Consider the following 20181-nt stretch of genomic DNA (forward strand, 5'->3'; position numbering starts at 1 on the left):
TGATGGATCAGATTTCATATCTCTGTTGCTTTCATAAATCTCCTCTGCCGGACTAATTTTGATAACAATGTCGCTATGATCATTTTCCTACTCTGAAGTACCTGTTTGTTGTTCTTGCTACATAAGAGAAAACCTTGTTAGTTCTAATATCAATATAATCAATATAGAATATGAAACCTGTGGTTCTGTAGTACCAGATCAGTCATAGTTTCTGTGTCCATCACAATTATGCTGCCACTCTTTTTTCTGTAGGATTTTTTCTTCAACTTTTGGGTTCGCTTTTTGGAACCTTTGACACCATCCTTTAACACGTTAGATTCGCTTTGTTTGACTGCTACATGACGTTTTTGCCGCTTGATTTTCCTGAGAATAGATTTCCTATTGGTATGGTCGTAGTTGATATCGTTGTTGCCATCAACATCTATCTCTTTTGAAACAGGTGAACTTTACTGTTATTAGATAAATAATTAGGACATAACTCAGGTAGTTAATTAAAAATAAATAATATTTGAAATTCATTTGATACATGTTTAGTAGAAAGTTCCATGTTGACGGTATTTTTTCTTCTTTTTCTTTTTCCTTGAGCAATTGTTTCTTCTAACCTCTTAAAACTTTTGTTAGCTCTTTTCAGTATCTTAGTCTTTTGGGGTATTTCTGGGACATCACAATTCATCTGTTGGGTATGATTGTAATCAACATGGGCATCTTCTTCTAGTCTTTGTGATATGTCTCTTGATTTGGCATGAGCTCTTTTAACTTTCTTCCAGGAAACTTTACTCCTTTTTTATTTTGCATTGTTGCTATGCAATCTTCGTCTGAGTCATCAACTACTATCATAGCTCTGTGCCTTCTTTTACTGCTAAGGTTGTCTTCCCTTGATGCTGGAGATTTTTCTCTACATTTGATATCTTCGCCACTATCTTCCAAATCAATTGATTTTGATGTATTTTTGCGAAGTGAAGCTTTCATCTTACATTCCTGTCAAATGATATTGTACATGGTTTGGTAACTTAGCATGAAAGTAGGAGAAAAAAATATTGTTTTCACATTACACAAAATAACTTTACCTCCAGAATGGGATCACTTGTATGCTTCAACTCAAAATTTCCATTTTTGTATTTGCTATGTTTTAATTCTTCTTCATCAAATAAATCTGATATTTTTTTTGTCATGTGTATCTTCGATGTTGTGATCCTGCAAACAAATTTATAGGGATAATTGGTTCTGTACAAAAGAATAAACTAATCGTTGTAATGAAAATAACCTTACATTCTCCGCTTGATGATTTGAATATTGAAACTCTAGCTCCTCATCTGGCTCAAATGTTTTCTTCACCAGATAGTATTCTTTCCCTTCAGTCAAATTTTGCTCTTTTAGCATGAAACGGAAGATAAGTGTTTTCCCACATAGTTGTTGAATAACCTTAGGGATTTCTTCAGATTTCCCATTAAGTGAATCTAGCAGATCTGTGATGGTCATCTTGAGCATTTTTTGTGCTTCATCATCAAATATACAACATGTAGTGGTTGCTGTGTGGTCACTAATTTGGAGTCGAATCCAATACCTGTTACAGCGTGTTTGTAAGCGGAAAAATGTAAATATATAGGCAATATTTGAAATAATGATAAGATTACCTAGGAGTTGTTGCTTTCGGACATGCATTGCACTTTCTACAATGATACTTGCCGTCTACTTTAGTGCACATTTTGTTGCAACCATTGCATGACATGTACCACCAAGAAGAATTTTCTAGTCGTTCAATTGTAGCTTTCGATGTGAACACAAAATCCTAAAATTTTAATATCATGTTAAGGATAAGAAAGGCTTAGTGCTCATTAAAAAATTAAAACCATGAATTTTCAACTAAATAATCATATATGTGAATAGTGTATTGTACCTGATCTGTTGGGTTATCGTGTCTCGTCTGAGTAATGTCTTGTAAAGTTCTTCTGTTATAAAACATTTGTTCCTAAATGGTACCTTTTGTACTTTTATCTACCTCCATTAATTTTGGTACAGTTTCTTCATATGGAACACTACAGATATGTGTTATTAGGGTACCATTAAAAGTCATGTCGTGGTGCTGCATACCACAGCCGGGTGGCGGAAGGCACCCGCCCTAGCCCAGAGGGTGTGTACTCAGGGGGTAGCTAGTCTTAGATCGATCTCACTCAAGAACACGAGGAACACAGCAGGATTTAGAGTGGTTCGGGCCGCCGGAGCGTAATACCCTACGTCCACTGTGTGTTGTATTGCCTTCCCACGAGAGTGAGCAGGTTGCCAGAGCTTGAGTTAGTCTGGATTGTCCGTGTTCTAGCGGGCGTGCTCTCCCTTTTATATGTCCAAGGGGAGCACGTACACTGAGCGGGGCCCCGACATGTGGACCCGGCGATGTATTATAAACTACATTTTGGCCTTCAATGCCTCAGATCCGGAGATCTTGTCGTCGGCTTCTGTGCGTAGCTTCTGACCAGGGATGGTCTTGAGCTGTCCTGTCAGAGTAGAGTCTAGCCCCTGCAGCCGCGCGTCGAGGTCATGATGAAGCGCCGAACTACTGACTCAGACACTGTAGCAGTGTGCACTGTTGCTCCAGTCAGTAGCTGGTCATCATGACTCGTCGCGTATGCGCACGGCGCTGAGTCTTTAATGCTTGTCTTGGTAAATGACGAGCCGCGTCGGTAATTGGCGATCCATAGTGTGGACTGACAAAAGCTGCCCCGTGCCCAGCGGCAGCAGAGCCTGCCTCAACCACTCGCACTTAATGCGGGTGGGTGAGGGAGCTTCCAGCGGAAGGCTTGCGCCCGCGCCCGCGTCTGCGCGACACGTGGCGGCTCCGGACCCCTCCCGAGTAGCTAGCTGAGCCGAGAGCTCACAGGGGGGTCCGGATGGCACGTGGAGGTCCCGGACCCACCTGCGGGGATCCGGGTCCGCGGCCACAGGTGCTGAGCATTTCCACCTCTGGGACACGTGGTGACACCGGACCCGTCCCCGAACGGGAAGCGGTTCCGGGACCGTTGGTCCGGTGAGATGGAGTCGGAACCCAGGAGTCCGGCTGCTCAGCTCCTTAGGGCGTAGTTACGGATAACTACGCGAGTCTTGGCACAGTAGGAGTGGGTACCCCAGTTGTAGGGTACCGACAGTGGCCCCCGGGCCCGCCTCGGGAGAGGCAACGAACCCGCAGGTGGGGCCACTACTGTGAGCAACTTGGCTGCTTCTAGCGCCCAGTGGTGCGCGCCGCAAGGGTCTTGCCCTGCATCGTCCATCCTTTGGGTCACCTGCTGCATCATCACGTTTGGACCTGCACATGACTCAAGGTAGATGCTTAGTAGCGTGCCCACGGGTCCCAAATCCTGTTGGCTGTAATCCTTTGAGATAGACAACTAGGTTCAGTGAACGGAGCTCAAGGGCCCGGCCTTTAGGTTAAGAGAAAGTCCGGACCTCCAGGTTCCCAGTCCTAGGTACTACGGCACTCATTCACAGGAGGTGGTGCGTGCAGGCTTAGGGTACGGAACCAGGCTAAGCAGCTACACGGCTCCGGACCTCCCCGGAGAATGAGTGCGCTTCCCTGAACCTGCAGGTTCCCAGGGGTCCGAACCCCTCTCTTCCATGAGGGGTCTCGAGCTAAGTCACTAACTAGCCAACTCAATTCGGACCACAATCACCGCACAAGAGTAAGAAGCCACGTGGGGTTTAGCGCAAATAGAATGCGTAAATTGAAATTGGAATGTAACATCCTTAGAGGCGAACTGAGAATAAACTTTTCCTTTATAACTAGATGTACATGAGATGTGCGATGTAAGCCAGAACACGGGTTTATGAGGTCGGAGCTGTCCGGACCTCCGGGCCCCCAGTCTTAGGTACTACGGTACTCGCCCTAGGGAGGTAGAGCATGCAGGCTTAGGGTACGGAACCAGGCTAAGCGGCTACACGGCTCCGGACCCCCCCCCGGAGGGTGAGTACGCTTCCCTGAACCTGGTTCGCAGAGGTCCGGACCCCTCCACGAGGGAGGCTCACCGGACTGGACCACACGGAAGTACTACCTAGATACAAAGGGAAAGACTTTATTCCCTGCTGGGCCTCTAAGGGTAGGACTTACAGAGATGTAGAGTCGGGGGTGCGACCGGAGTCGGCTTTCCGCCGGAGCGGGCTTCGTGCGACCGGAGTCGGCTTTCCGCCGGAGCGGGCTTGGTGCGACCGGAGTCGGCTTTCCGCCGGAGCGGGCTTCGTGCGACCGGAGTCGGCTTTCCGCCGGAGCGGGCTTGGTGCGACCGGAGTCGGCTTTCCGCCGGAGCGGGCTTCCTCACATGAGTGAGGTATGCTGTGAGCTGGGATTTGTCGCTCCGCCGCTCGCAGCTTGTGAGGGGGCCCTTGACGGGCGCCCTGACTCTTGCCGACGTGCAGCGCACGCCGCTGCCAACGGTGGCTGCTCCACGGGCACGGCTGCCCCTGGCGCAGGAAGGCGAGAGGCGTGTGGCGCGGATGACGCCACACCCCCCGTCATCTCCACGTCGTCGTGGTGGTGGGAGTGCTCAACCACCCGAGCCATGGAGATGGGCAAGAGACGAACTGCGACCAGCTAGAAGTCCCCTACCTGGCGTGCCAAATGTCGTGGTGCTGCATACCACAGCCGGGTGGCGGAAGGCACCCGCCCTAGCCCAGAGGGTGTGTACTCAGGGGGTAGCTAGTCTTAGATCGATCTCACTCAAGAACACGAGGAACACAACAGGATTTAGAGTGGTTCGGGCCGCCGGAGCGTAATACCCTACGTCCACTGTGTGTTGTATTGCCTTCCCACGAGAGTGAGCAGGTTGCCAGAGCTTGAGTTAGTCTGGATTGTCCGTGTTCTAGCGGGCGTGCTCTCCCTTTTATATGTCCAAGGGGAGCACGTACACTGAGCGGGGCCCCGACATGTGGACCCGGCGATGTATTATAAACTACATTTTGGCCTTCAATGCCTCAGATCCGGAGATCTTGTCGTCGGCTTCTGTGCGTAGCTTCTGACCAGGGATGGTCTTGAGCTGTCCTGTCAGAGTAGAGTCTAGCCCCTGCAGCCGCGCGTCGAGGTCATGATGAAGCGCCGAACTACTGACTCAGACACTGTAGCAGTGTGCACTGTTGCTCCAGTCAGTAGCTGGTCATCATGACTCGTCGCGTATGCGCACGGCGCTGAGTCTTTAATGCTTGTCTTGGTAAATGACGAGCCGCGTCGGTAATTGGCGATCCATAGTGTGGACTGACAAAAGCTGCCCCGTGCCCAGCGGCAGCAGAGCCTGCCTCAACCACTCGCACTTAATGCGGGTGGGTGAGGGAGCTTCCAGCGGAAGGCTTGCGCCCGCGCCCGCGTCTGCGCGACACGTGGCGGCTCCGGACCCCTCCCGAGTAGCTAGCTGAGCCGAGAGCTCACAGGGGGGTCCGGATGGCACGTGGAGGTCCCGGACCCACCTGCGGGAGTCCGGATGGCACGTGGAGGTCCCGGACCCACCTGCGGGGATCCGGGTCCACGGCCACAGGTGCTGAGCATTTCCACCTCTGGGACACGTGGTGACACCGGACCCGTCCCCGAACGGGAAGCGGGTCCGGGACCGTTGGTCCGGTGAGATGGAGTCGGAACCCAGGAGTCCGGCTGCTCAGCTCCTTAGGGCGTAGTTACGGATAACTACGCGAGTCTTGGCACAGTAGGAGTGGGTACCCCAGTTGTAGGGTACCGACAAGTCAGTTCTGAATTTGAACTTTGAATAATGAATAAAGACATGAATGTTTCACATAAATCTAGAATGTAGATATAATTTTAAGACACTTATCATAGACATACCTGAGCATTGTTTATCTATATTTTTTTCGCTCTACCAGTGTATATCTAGAAGCAAACTCAAAGTAATATTTTTAAAATTGACTAAATTTGCATCCAATGCCTGAACATTTGTGTTATAGACAAAAACTACTTTAAATAGATTCTTTACTGGACGATATCTGGCATCTTCTTGGACTTTGAAATTGCTAAGTGCATAGATAGAGCCCTCAATGATCTTTGGCTTATAACTGTCAATAAGATTCTTCCAAATAGTAGCACGAATTGTATCACCCTGTAAAAGACAATAAATGCTTTTACAGTGAGTACTTAAACATGTGATAAGATTTATTGCTGAAAAAATTATGTTACAAAGAACAATACTTGTTCATCCATAAGAATCATATCTAAGCTCATAAGTTCGTCTGTTGCAAAATTAATTGATTCCCATATTCTTATAACTCTCACTTTAATGTTCCATGACTGCCCAACTGTTGTCAATTGTCTAATTTTTTTGTATGTCATATTGTTAGGACCTGTACGACATGAAGAAGAGGTGGCATGAGGTAATACCTGAGCTTGATGGACAAAAGATAGGTTGTAGAAGTAATCAGATTGTTAATACCTCGGTCGCAAGCAACAGGTTGGCAGAGGGAGTATCCGACTCGTCGTGCCCCCCGGCATCGAGGCACTGCCTCAGCGTGAAGGGATGTTGAAGATGAAGGGAAGCAATCTCCGGCAGCTGACATGCAGAAAATAAGCCCGTAGTAATTGTTGTTTGAATCTGCTATTTTGCCATCTATTTATTTATAAAGCCGCAATCCTTTTTCTTGTCGGAGTTCTATACGTGTTCTTTTGTCATGGTTGTACTCCTTTTCCTTATCACGTTCATACATGTACGTGTAGTTTGCCATCTATTTATTTATATTCATTATCACGTTCAGTACATTGATTGACATGGACTCTTCTGATGACATGGACTCGTATGATTATTCTAGACCGTTAGATCTTTATAAAATCTAATGGTCCAAATTCTTTTCTTTTTAGGATTAACGTGGGAATTTCTTGACCTTCTAGGCGAACGTGGTGGCTTCTTTTAGCTTCTTCTAACACTCCCTTATTAATATAATAGATAATGTCCAATCATTAACTAATTAGGCTTAAAAGATTCATCTCGTACTAAATCAGTTAAACTATATAATTAATTATTTTGTCAACTACATTTAATGCTGCATACATGTGTCTAAAAATTCGATGTGATGGGTGCTGTACAATTTTTTTTTTTGAAACTAAGCAGGGCGTCAGTTTGTCGCATTTTGTACCCCAAAAGAACAGAAAAGGATCGACAACTCCGTGGCGGAAGAAGGAGCTGGGACTACGGGCCGGAAACCCACCTGTTGCGAGAAGGCTCACGGATCCCGGCCCAATCAATTTGCTGAGAGAGTTGGCAGCAGATGGGCTTCCGCCGAGTGGGCTCGCGGCCGCGGACGGCGGGTTTCGACTACGGCCTGCGGGCCGAGCAAAGTTGAGACAAGGAAGGCCGTTTTTTTGTTTCCTTTTTTTTGAAACAATTGTTTCCTTTTTTCTTCCCGTCAAAACTCAAAAGTGTACTACTAGTATGCGTGCTCTGAATGAATCGCTAGCTTCTTTCCACAACGGCCAGAGGCAGTCGGTCGGTCAACACAGCGACATCAGTTCGCGCGAACCAGTCATCACTGAAAGCAGCTGCCGCCGCCGCAAGCCTCCACGCCGCTCGCCGGCGCTACACCCCCGCTGGTCAGTTCAGGTCAGGTCGTCGCCGCAGGCAGCTCGGCCTCGGCGTCGCCTCGGAAAATTCGGCCCACGAGCGCGAGATTTCCCCGGCGACGACCCCGACTTTCCACGCCAGCGTCATCAGCTGACCGATCGGCTGACGATCGAGCGCCCGTTGCAATCATTGAAATGTTGCTTCGTATCCGTGGAGGAAAACACCAGCCGCCGCCCAAGACTGTCTTCGCTCGCCGACGCCATACACGTACCAGCGCCTGTTTTCCTCTGCCTCTGAAGATTCATGGCGGCGTGATAGTGCCGGTGCGTCCGTGCATGCGGAGATTCAGACATGCGTGACGAAATGTTCAGAACGCTGGGCGACAAGAATGATCGGAGCAGCCGTGACTTTCGATCAGACTCTCTGAGCTTATAAGATTATTATATCTTCCATTCATCTTTGGGTAAAGTACAGGAACTGAAAGCACGCACGCGCTAAGATATCAATGCATGCACCGAAGTTTTTTTTTTAGCCATTCAGTTGCAGCGGCACTGAGCGAGGGTTTTTGCTGTACCTGAAGTCCTGAACTAGCGACACATAAGGCCGTCAAGCGATTAACAAACCAAGAGATTCATTCAGTGGCGCTGAGCTAATCCCACAGCGTTACGGTGGAGACAAAAACAACACACTGGCGTCCAGATCAGGATGCCACTTGCGGCGAGTAGGGTTATAGTCGGAGCAGATGGCGAGTATTTTTCTTCTCTGCAGCTGCTCGTGCTTGCTTACCTAAGCATCGCCGCGTCTGATGCGCCTGGTGCCATTTGGTGAGATCAGGTGTTAAATTCAGTGGAGAGGCAAGTGCAGATATTTCGAGCCGCCTCCAAACTTGGTAAGGAAATGTCATGAATCATGGATGGCGAGGCCTCGGCGCTTTATTGTCCTCATCAAGGCCGCCTCCAGATTTTGATATGCTGCAGCAGCCTGCAGGTTGCTTTTCTTGTCTCTGAGATGCTTCACCGCTCTGAACATGGATTGGCTGCAGGCTGCCGGATTCAGAGCAACTGATTAAAGGGTGTGACGTACACTGAAGACTCTGCGGGTTGACAAATTGAATCGATTTAAATGCTCCCATGAAAGGAACCGTGCTTAGCTTGATGGATCCATTGTCAAAAGGCCATGCTAATGCAGTACTCCAGAAGCAACGCCATTATTCAAACTGCACGGCGATACGGAGACGAGTTCTGAATTCTGATGTTGCTGCGGCGCCTAAGGTCCAAAGTATCCAGACTAATTAACAACAGGAGCTAGAACTTAGAAAGCCAAACTAAACCAAACCTTTGCTGGTATTTATTTGCTAAACAAATGCATGCCTAGCTGCTAGCTGCAATGATCTTCTCCTTCTGTTCTTGCTGCACTCTCAGACAAACTGAATGCAAGTGGACACACACAACCTGACCAGACTGCCGTAATGTCCGTGCATCTGTTTGTCTCATGTAGACAGAGGCTGGCGCTGATTTAAAACCGGCTCTACCTTTCCAACACTCTCAGACGGCGTAATCACAAAGCTGCTGAAACCGATATGGTGCGCAGAGTTTTTTTTATACACGTCACACGTTCAAATTCTACCGGACACTTGGCCTGGACGGACATGGAGGTTTGCTGAATACTTTTCTAGTCTCCCATCTTATCCAGCATTTTCTCACACTCGGTCTAGTATAGCCTTGTGTCAAACGTCTCCGACACGTAATTTGTTAGAAAAGAAAGGGCTCATACAGTAACGGATCTAGTTAAATTATCTGCAACCTAATCGACGGTTGCCAAGATTCCATTTGTTTATTTAGTTTTTATTTTTTTTATTACTTGTTGATAGTAGGATTCCATTTCTTGAGCTCTGTTGCAACGAACTCATGTTGCCCATGTGGAGCTCAAATCATGTGGCCGGCCTGAAGCATGGGGCGACGAGGCATCTTGGAAGGTCAACTCTGCCCACGAATCATTGCATACAGATGTCTCCAGTATTTTCGTTCTAAATAAATCTGAGCTTATATTATCTCTGTACTACAAAATTGATAAAAATGCATGTATTTCAGGGGCCTCTCTACCTGAACATGTATCAAATACATGTGTGTATACTTTGACAAAAATACCATGTTCACATAGTATGACATGTGGAGCCACAGAGATTCATCTAATGCTTAAACCACATGTCCTAGTTAAACTTTCCAGATTATGCAATAATAGCATGTTGAAGGACCATACTACAACTCAAGTGAGAGTCAACTGTCAACCACCGACCGCAGGAAATGGGCCTCCGAGAAAACAAGTACTAATAATTGAGCCTCTCTTTTTCCCCTGATGGGCTACAATTAGCCATTTGATTGGTTCTGAGGGCTAGTGCTATGCTGAGGTCAACCTAAATATAATGATCCTGCTCTGAAAGGCTAGCAAGATTTCGACTGAAGAAAGAAAGGATTCTTGAGGGAAAAAAGAAAGAAAGGTTACAACCATTCATGCCTTGTTAAATCGTCAAAAGGCTACTCCCTCCGTAAACAGCTCTTCAGATGCCATATGCTACAAAGCTGAAACAGCCTTGTAATAATTTCCAATAAAATATGCCGATTCCCAACGGAGCCTTTATATCTGAAGATGGACAGCTTACGAACAGTTCTCTGAACCTTGCACTGACGAAGGACGACATGGATGATGTGGTACAAAAGCGGCAAATATATAGTATGTAGTAGTTGCTTCTGCTCTTCAAACTGAACATTATTGTTCACCAATTTTATCGTCAAAAAGGATGTAACGATGCTTGTGTAGTCGGCCAACCATGCTAGTCGCCGTCGCACATCAAGTGTGTGCGTCCTGGTGTTGGCTAACTCGGATTGATGATAATGAGTACTGACATTTAATTGTGATGATCATGAATCGCAATCGGCCTTCGCGACTTGGTTCCCTAATTGTCAGTGGCTTCGTACAGATGGTCCATCCAGGGTCACTGTTAGCGGCGCAAGAGGGGCGTGCGTATACGCGTTGATTCGCTGCCGCTGGCGTCCCATGATCATCACTAGACGACCACCTAATCGATCAGGGACCATGTCATGTTACCGTAACATAGCACATCGACCAATCAAGCCACGCAAAGGAGAGGGAGAGGGGAGAAAACAAGAGGATAATTAATGATCGATATAACTGCCATATAGAGTATCCTACTACATGCAGCCTGTCCACCCGGCACCTCAATCCCTGAAGAAACTGCATATTGTTTCAGGCTTTCAGTTTTGCATGCAGCTCTGTTCTACACTTTCAGAGTTCTGAATTTCTCTAGCAGCAGAAAGCACGCAGCCACCTGTGGTCTGTTGCAGAGTTCTGCACTCTTAATCATGCAGCTCAACCATGTACGTAACCCTAGGAGATGCCGCAGTCCCTGTCACAAACCACAGCGCGCTTCAAGGGCTAGTTGGTACGAGTGAGAGCGGCATGGAAAAGTCCTGCTAGCTGCTCGAGGGCGAGAGAGAGGTTTCTTAGACGTCATGGCAACATCTTGGAAAGAGCGGCGGGCCATTAAATCATTGCAAGATTTGAGCTCCGAGCACCGCGAGATGATGCTCCTCCTAGGCTCTTAGCTACTTGCACGAGGAGAGGACCAGCGAATTCCTCCATGCAGGGTCCACCTGCCGGTGCCTAGACTCCAACGGGACTTTTTTTTTTTGAAACGAACTCCGACGGGACTTGGGAGGGCGGAGGAGGAAGACTCCCATGACGGCATGCCGGCGCCGCCCGGCCGGGTTGACCCGGCGGCCCGTCTCGTGCGCACGCGCAGGTCTGCCCCGCCTCGGTCACGGTATCCTGGGGGCCTTGCGTGTCCTGGGACCCCCCCCCCCCCCCCCCCCCCCCCCCAATCCTGTGAACTTGCTTGTGCCCCGTGCACTCCTTTCAACATTACCATGATACGATTCGGCACTAAACAATGCCGGGTCGCCTGTAGATTTTGTTGCCTCCAGAACTTGTCGGAGATGGATCGATCGAGTTGGTAATCTCAATGGTTTTGTCACGGATATCCACGCCGTGACTGAATGATCCATCCGTTGTTAATGCCGATAAGTTGACTGGGAAACGGGTGACCACCGGCCAAGCTCGGCTTGTGATTTCGATCGCTGGAACAGGTCGGGTTCAGATCAGATGATTGCAACTTTCTGTTAGCCTCCGGCAGCAGTGAGCCGGAGGTATTCTCACCTCGATCGGCTAGGTGGAGCGATTCGATTGGGCATAGAACATTCAAACGAAATTAGGTTTAGAATCGTAAATGCCTTTGAATTCAAATCTTGGTGTGCTGGTTTGTTCATCGGTGCCGCTGGAAGCCTCGCGTTCTGGCGGTTTACACGCACACGGTCAGGTGCATTTCACTTTTAAACACTACCTGTAGGAGAATCAATTTGATTAGAAATTAGATAGGATACCAAGCCGCTAGCCAATCCATTCTGAGATAGGGAGAGGGTCGCATGTTCGTCGAAAATTCCTTGTCCAACAAAATACAATACAATATATCAGACAATGTACTGTCGTGAAAGATGTTGGCCAACAATTATTAGCCGCCGTAATGGATCAACGATGATGGCCACCTGATTACATTTTCTACCAAGAGTCCAACGTCTCTGTGCACATGCATGTGGCTCCTTCCTGGACCTTATTAACCCCAGTTTCCTCTATCATCCAAACTTGTCGTCCATATTACCTCCAGATGAAAGATTTTTTAGAGAAATTTGGCTCCAAGAAATTGTTGCCTATATCGTAAAACGGAATCTAGCTAGCTAGCTAGTGACGGTGTGTATTAGAAAATGGAGTAGTACTCTGCATATGGCCAAAGATACCCCAATCGAATGAAGGCACGGCTCATGTCATGTGATAAGCAAGCCTGTCACTAAGAGGTTTGGACTAGAAAACAGATCAGCTTATCTTTATCATTTATCTGTCAGATATCATGGTACCCCAGGGTCATCAAGTGCATATTTTTCTCCACCGCCCAATCTGCATATGTGAGTCCGTGCATCGAATTAATTTGTCTGAAAAAAAAAGACATGCACAGCTCTTTTTCCAGTTCCCGGCGGAAGTAGCCGGTTTTCCTCGCCGTTGCCTGTATTTTCGGATTGCAAATGGAAAACGCAAAAAACTTTCAGAAAGACGTATCTCGCCCATCATCTTGACTACTGAATCTCAAGGTGACGCCAGCAAGCGTGATGGAATACGGACCAAGTTGCCGACTGTCAAAGACTTGCAAACTGCGACCAAGAGCAGACTCTGAAACCATTCCGCTCTTCATCAGGTTCTCCAAAACAAAGTATTTTTATTCATGACGCGTGCGTGTCTGCACGAGTATGAAGAGCAGAAAAATGTCCAGGCAGTCAGATTTCTCCGCACGGCTAGTTCAGGTTATCTTTTTTAATCTGCAGCAACAAGCATGTCGAAATGATCGTGTAATCGGCGTGGTTCATCCGTACGGATTAGAACACCGGCCTTGGGAATGCCTGTTTTGAACATTTTGATGGACCGGACCGGATGGCCCTATCAGCTGTGGTTAGCAAAATAAAGTATGCAGACTTCAGGCCAGTCCAAGGAAGAAAGAAATCTGGAAATGATAGAAGATGAGACGAAAGAGATCGCAAGATCTGGACCGGATTCAATCGGTAGCTTTCCCTTCAAAATTGACCGGTGACAGCCGTACGTCTCCGTTTTGCAGCCGTAGATGGTCTAATCTAAGGTTTTCAGGTTCACAACCATTTGTGAAAGTAGATTAAGAGCTGGCAGGGATCATATTGGAGCGACAACAATCAAAACTTGTGCATATATAAAACACGCCAAAATTGGCCATTGCACGTCAGAACAATGCAACTACACGCATGGCTTGACCCAAAAAAGAAAACTGCAAAGTAGCAGTGAAGAACAAAGTAGCAGTCAAAAACTATTCATAAAAAAAAAGTAGCAGTAAAAAATTGTCGAAAAGAGACACCCGCAAAAAGAAAACTAAAGATCGCCGTCAGAAACTAGGAAAATTAATCAAGTGGAAACGGCAAAAGAGGAAAGCATTGTCTGCGCCTAAGCTGCGACGCTGCTGTCCAATCGTTCAACGCGTGAGAAATGCCGTGAAGCTGGACCCTGGACCTGCCTGCCTGTCTCCTGGTCCCTTCAAAAAAGATGGCTTTCCTCGCTGCAGGAGGGGTAAAATTGACCGCTGCAAGATCATCATGGACGTGAGCACCTGCCACCCGGATCCAAAGGGCCAGAGGAAAGTGACAAGGAGATCGAGATCCATCCATCACCGTCCGAGTCTTCGAAACCATTGGGAGACCTTGAAAACAAAAAGGAAGCCCTAGAGGAGATGTCTATTCATCGCAGGTGCGATTAGAAGTTATACTATCGTACTTATTTATGTTTAGAAAATATAAATATTTTTATTTGTTCCATAACAATTTTATTTTTAGAATATTTTAATTTGTTCCGAAACAATTTATATCTCTAGAACATTTTTATTTTATCTTGTAGTATTTTATTTTGTTCTGAAACCATTTTTATTTTTAAAATATTTGATTTGTGCGATAGTATAGTTTCTAATCGCACGTGCGATGAATAGACGCCAGGCTCTTTCACAGCCTCAGAAAACGGCCGCACCGGAGACGACGGCCGCGCGCCTCGGCTTAGGCGAGGTCCGACCTGTAAACTACCATGCATCGTGTGCGCAATTATTGGATAAAAAAAGAGGGGCAAAAATGGAACAGTTGACCTTCAGCATAATCCTTGGTTTAATAATCACTTGTTTTATGATCTCATGAATGATGCTGCATAATTTTTTTTTTCGAGTGAACCGGTCTTGTGAGTACAAAATGGTGCATAATTCTCGAAACGATGACAGCTACAGTTCTTTTATGCTTTTATTTTTTGGCTGGGTAAGGTGAGCAACGATTGTGGTAAACAACTGCAATTTGGGAGGCAGATGATGCTACGTTGTGACTTGCATCGTGTTATTATTATTTGAGTAATCAGTGGCACCGACAATAAGGTCAACCTAGAGGGTACAGGGTCTTTGCCTGAATTTCATTATTTTTTTCTTTGAAGATTGAAATTCAGCTTATAACATCATCTAGTACTACCTTGGTCTCGTTTGGTTTCTCCGTGCTAGTTCCTAGCACGGATTTCTTTTGCATGTATGGGATACTAAATGAAGTCTATTTGCAAAACCTCTTCAGAGATGGGTGTAACTTTTCGCGACGAATCTAATGACGAGAATTAATCGATGATTGGCTACAGTAATGCTACAATAATCATCCTCAAATCACGCGGTCAAAGGTCTTATTAGATTCTTAAGGTTCCTAGCGCAGGGGTTCTGAAGTTAGTTTCGTAAACTGTCATTATTTAGTACCCCTAATTATTGGTCAAAGTTGCTACAATTTCTAGCGTAGCACAAACCAAACATGGTCCTTATGTCTTGTTAACAGCTGAATGCAACAGTAAATCTCAGTTGGACTCAGGTTGTGTTCAAAAGGTTTGAAGAGCAGTAAACCAATCTTTTCATGATAAAGCTTTAGGGTCTGTTAGATGAGCTAAAGTCGAGTGATAAACTTTAGCACAAATTAGAACTCATTTACATGCTAAAGTTTTTGAGTCTTGTTTAAAGTTTAGGTCACCCTGTTAACACTCCCGTTTGGACTAGCTACTGCAAAGTTTAGCACTTGGATGCAAACGGAACCTTAATGTTCTAAGTACTCGTGGGATTGGATTGACATCCAAAATTCAAAAGAAGAAATCCAATTGATGTCCAATTAAATAAAGTATCCATCCAATCCAATCCTAACAATTAGTTTTCAACATCCAATTCAATCCAATCCAGCTCCTCTTAATCCAAATCCATCCAATATAATCCAAATCCAAACTCGTCGCCGGCAAGGAAGCTGCACTGCCTTCCTACCAGCTTGCCTGCCCACAGCTCGCCGGCTCACGCCGCCCACACCGGCCGCCGCTGTTGGACCGCGACACCTCCACCTGCGGCTCGCCTACTCGCACTGGTTTCTGCTCGCCCGTAGCGCTGCCGCTCGCCAGCCTCCGTCCGCGGCTCGCCGGCCGTATTACGTAGGTGGCCTTGAAGCAGTAGTACTGGCTCATCATCAGCACCACCGAAGCCAAGCTAGCACTAGCAATGAGGTGGGTAGTAGTAGCAGCAGTGACGCGGCTGGTAGCACGAACGCGGTGCGCAAGGGTAGTACTTGACCGGCGGCCAGTACGAGCGCGGCGGCGGCGGCCTTGGCCTCGGCGGGCATGCCGTGGCCGCGGCGGAGGCTAGCAACGAATGGATCCTCGACTGCACCGCCCACGGCAGCGACATCTACTGCAGCACCTCGCACTGCTGCACCAGGGACGGGCCCGCCGCACCAAGGGTCCGCCGACTCCTTTGCTTGCTGCTCGATCCCCCACCAAAGAAGCACGGTGGCGAGGGAGAAAAGTTCGTGCGGCTAGCTCTGTCCAGCGCTCTCTTCTCTGTGATCCAACAATATTTGGATTAACTTCTAATTTTTATCCTGTAGAATCCAATCCTATTTGATCAAAAGTAAATGGATATCCATATCCAACTTGATCCAAATCCAACAAAAGATAAGTGCCAAAATCCAATTGGATTTGGATCACGTCCAATCCATTCCCAGGAGTAGTTCTAAGTCTAAAACTAGCTAAACCAATCTTCTTATGGTAAAGTTTCAGTCCAACTTAGATAAACCAACCTTTTCATGATAAAGTTTCGGTCTACTAACTTAAAATACTTGAACTTTAGTACTAATTTAAGGCAATGTGATCTAATCAAGGACCACACTGCCTACACAAAATCCAGCGTGCTCTGTTGCTGGACCACATTTGCCTAATGTGTGAGAAGGACAAGCATTGCCGGCGTGCGAGCGAAAAGAAACACCCATTGCCCGAACTCGTTCGATGGAGCCACATTGTCGCCTTCTTTTAGATCGGATCATAACTTTTTATCTTGTCCTAGCATCCTGTCACCCATGATCTGATCATATCATGCGGGAAACCGATGCGTCATCGGTTACCTAGCACTGCAAGCAATAGCAGAGGGCTTCAACCAGAAAAGCCCCATGCTTGGCACCGAATTAAAAAGGAAAAATAAAAGGGAGAGAGAGAGAGAGAGAGAGAGAGAGAGAGAGAGAGAGAGAGAGAGAGAGAGAGAGAGAGAGAGAGAGAGAACTCCAAGAACAAACAGAAGAGTCCATGAGGCCTGGCCATTACTCCATGTGAAACGAAATTCTTTTTCTAAATGCTCTGTATTATGTAATGGCCCAATAATTGAATGTGCTAATGGTGATGTGAGTTGCCGAGGAAAATTGGGAGCGGCAGGATGACCGGCGCATGCTGTCAGGCGTCAGCATTGTTGGGCGCCTCCCTTCCAGCGGAGAAGAGACCAAGGATCCGTCTCAATTTCCAAAGACGGGAAGAAGTTGGAGGCAGGCAGATCCAATCGGGTGCCGTTTCGAACTCCACGAAGAAGAGATTGGTGGGTACGCGAGAGCGCCAAGAGGAGCTCGCCCGGTCAAACGGAAATCTGAACGAGGCCAGGCCACAGGTGTAGTGTAGTGTAGTGTAGTACCCACACGTCCATATCCGTTCCCTTGTTGAACAGAGCATCGGTACCAACCCAATGCGAGGCGTGTGGTACGGAACTGGCTGCACAAGATATTCCCCGGCCTTGGCCCATCTGCCAGAACGGTGAGGAAAAGACACTGCCGCCGATCAATCTGGGATTAAAATTTGGAACAGCAAGGTTGCAGCCTTGCAGGGAGTAGTACTAGCCGACGAAGAAGGAAGAAGAGCTCCGCCTTTGTGTACGGCCTGTACGCAGCTGCAAGTGCGAGCAAGCGAGCCTGGAAGTGGCAAGCGTTACCACTCGCTTGGCAATTGGCATCACTCACGGGCACCGGAATCTCTCGTGAAAGCCGTGAAGATAAGGCCACGGACACATGGCGCCGCGCCTTTTTCAGATCTCAAGCTGCCGTCGCCGACCCGTTCGTTCCCTGAAACCGCGAGATGAACTTGCCTGGCATTATTGCCGAGCGAATGATACGGCCGTGTGCCAAGGAAAACCAACCGAATTAAGAATGGAATCGTGTAGGAGTAGGAAGGAAGGAGAGGCGTTTTAATTTTTCCTTCCTTGGGTGCCTGCGGCGGTTGTTAGTTCGTGTTCCGTGTTCGTCACCACGCAAGCTGCCGACGCTGCTGCGTTCACCTGCGAGCTCGCCGCTTGGAACATGGTGCGGCGGCACTTGTCACTAGCCGCATGTCATCTCCATGTGCGGCGGCCGCTTCTTCCTTTCCTTGTGGTCGTCAGAAATTCGGAAGCTGCGTCGCCATTCCCCCGTGCTGCCAAAAAAACTCTGAACTTGCTTTCACTCCTGCTGCACAGCCCATGAAGATGGCGGATGATGGGCAACAAATACTAGAATGGCGAAACTCTCTGCTGGCCCTCCGGATTTGCAGTGAACAGCTGCACATGCCCGTTCCGGCTGACAACTCGGCATGCCTGGTCAGACACAGCACGCGCTCCTCTGTCCGGCCGGCCCTTGTTGCTCCACCCCGACCATCAATCCACCCCTTATTTACTTGCATAATTCAAAATTTTAAAAAAAATTCATCACCTGCATGGAGATTTAAATCTAGACGAAATAAAAAACGCATTGCACGATTTGCCTGTAAATCGCGAGACGAATCTAATGAACCTAATTATGCCGTAATTAGATGCTAAATTACTACAGTAATGCTACAGTAAACAACCTCTAATGATGGATTTATTAGGCTCATTAGATTCGTCTCGCGATTTACAGACGAATTTTATAATTAATTTTGTGATTAGTCTATATTTAATATTTCAAATGTAGAAAAAAGTTCTTTCAAAAACTTTACACGAGGCAACTAAAAAAAGACCCCAGCCAGCGTCGCCGCCACCCAACGGCCGCCGGCCGGGGGCAACTGCTCCTCCCGCGTCGACGCCCGAGGCTAGGCGCGCACCGTACGATCGTTATCCGCCCAACTGTCACACCCAATTTTAAGGACAAAACCGAATGCATAACTATATGTATGTCGGGATCAAGTTTCATACATATAAATACATCATAAGTGAATAATCAGTAACAGTATCACGAAAAAAAGAACTAAAACAAATAAAAGACTATCAGAGTTTATAGCTTATTTTGGAAACGAAGGCTCCAAACTTAACAGACAATCAACTGGGGGTTGCGCATGCTTAGAACTCAGCATCATCTTCAAAATACTTCTCACACCTTCTACTTCTGAGCAGCAGTAAGTAAGGGTGAGTACACTTATGGTTGGTACTCAGCAAGACCACAAGAAATAACCAGAAAGTGATTTAAATCCATCTTTAAGTTTATTAATCATGTGAGGGTCCAAGCCGCTCTTGACCGTGAGCACGGCTAACCGGTTAGTTTTAACTCTGCAGAGGTTGTACACTTTCACCACAATTCGCGTAAAAGTTCCGAAGAACTTTGAACCCAACCACGCAATGTGCTAGCTAGGCACAATACCACACTTCCGAGGTGTGATTGTATAGGAACGCTACGAGGCCTTTCCGAAGAATCCCTATATATATGTTGGTCCCTGCCTTTGCGGTCCCTCAGAAGACACAGCTTCCTTCACCCGCTCCACAACACAAACTCATAACCACCAAGCAAAACAACCCCAACACAATATATAGTTCATCTAATTACTTAGCCAAGACCAGAGCCATATAGTATTGTGGTTGTACGATTTTCTTGGGTGGTTCTCCATGTTCCAATTAAATCATAGTACTCTTGTAAATAAAGCATAGATTGAAGTATGGTTATGGTCACTTGTCTTTCTCCAACGAAAAGCTACTCTTACTGCTCTTTAGCTTTTACTCGCTTGCAACTCTTGATCTTTAATCTTCGAACGGCGATCCTTCTACTCGGAACAATCATTGGGCAACCATACAAAGCAAACAAGAAGATACATCTAAGAACAATACACCAGAACAAAAGAAAGACTTTAAAAGAGCGTACTAAAGGATAGAGCTCGCTGCTATGGTTACGAAAGCGCAAGAAAAGCAGAAAACGGAACTAAAACGGCGATTCTATAGACTAAACGGTGCTTCAGGGATCTAGTCGCGATTAACTGTAGAGTTAAGACCTAGCGGAAAAGATTTGCAAGACACGAAAAACTGTACTCACAGAGGATAATAAGGTCATAAAGCTATCGCACACGTTGCAAGGATCACGTGAGCGCGAGAATCGATGAAAACGGAGCTAAAACGAAGAAGTTATGGCTAAAACAGGGTTTCAGGGGCTTATTTGTGAAGAAACAGAGCTTTCAGGGGCTAGATCTGAAGAAACCAGGGACTAAAACGAAATTAAACCTAAACTTCAAGGGCTAGCTTGCAAAAGAAAGGGTCCTGGACGGCGAGTTCTAATTTGTAAGAGCACAGGGTTTAAAACAGAAGAAACATGGCTGATTTGTGAATACTTTTGAACTAGTTAGGACTGCGGGTTGATTTCCTATAAACTGAGGGGCTCTTTTACAAAGTTATCGAGTGTTGACCGGTATGAGCTTGGTTTGACTTGGATTGAAA

General features: G+C 46.9%; 1 long non-coding RNA gene across 1 annotated transcript; it reads right to left on the reverse strand.

The window, feature by feature from the left end:
• Window positions 1-905: 905 nt before the first annotated feature.
• LOC120642033 lies at window positions 906-1514 on the reverse strand. The gene is made up of 3 exons (XR_005662489.1): window positions 1270-1514; window positions 1068-1194; window positions 906-978 (listed from the first exon to the last, which is right to left on the reverse strand). It is a non-coding gene; the product is annotated as an uncharacterized LOC120642033 (long non-coding RNA).
• Window positions 1515-20181: the final 18667 nt, after the last annotated feature.

Source organism: Panicum virgatum, chromosome 7K (assembly GCF_016808335.1).
Source record: "Panicum virgatum strain AP13 chromosome 7K, P.virgatum_v5, whole genome shotgun sequence".
Lineage (NCBI taxonomy): Eukaryota > Viridiplantae > Streptophyta > Magnoliopsida > Poales > Poaceae > Panicum > Panicum virgatum.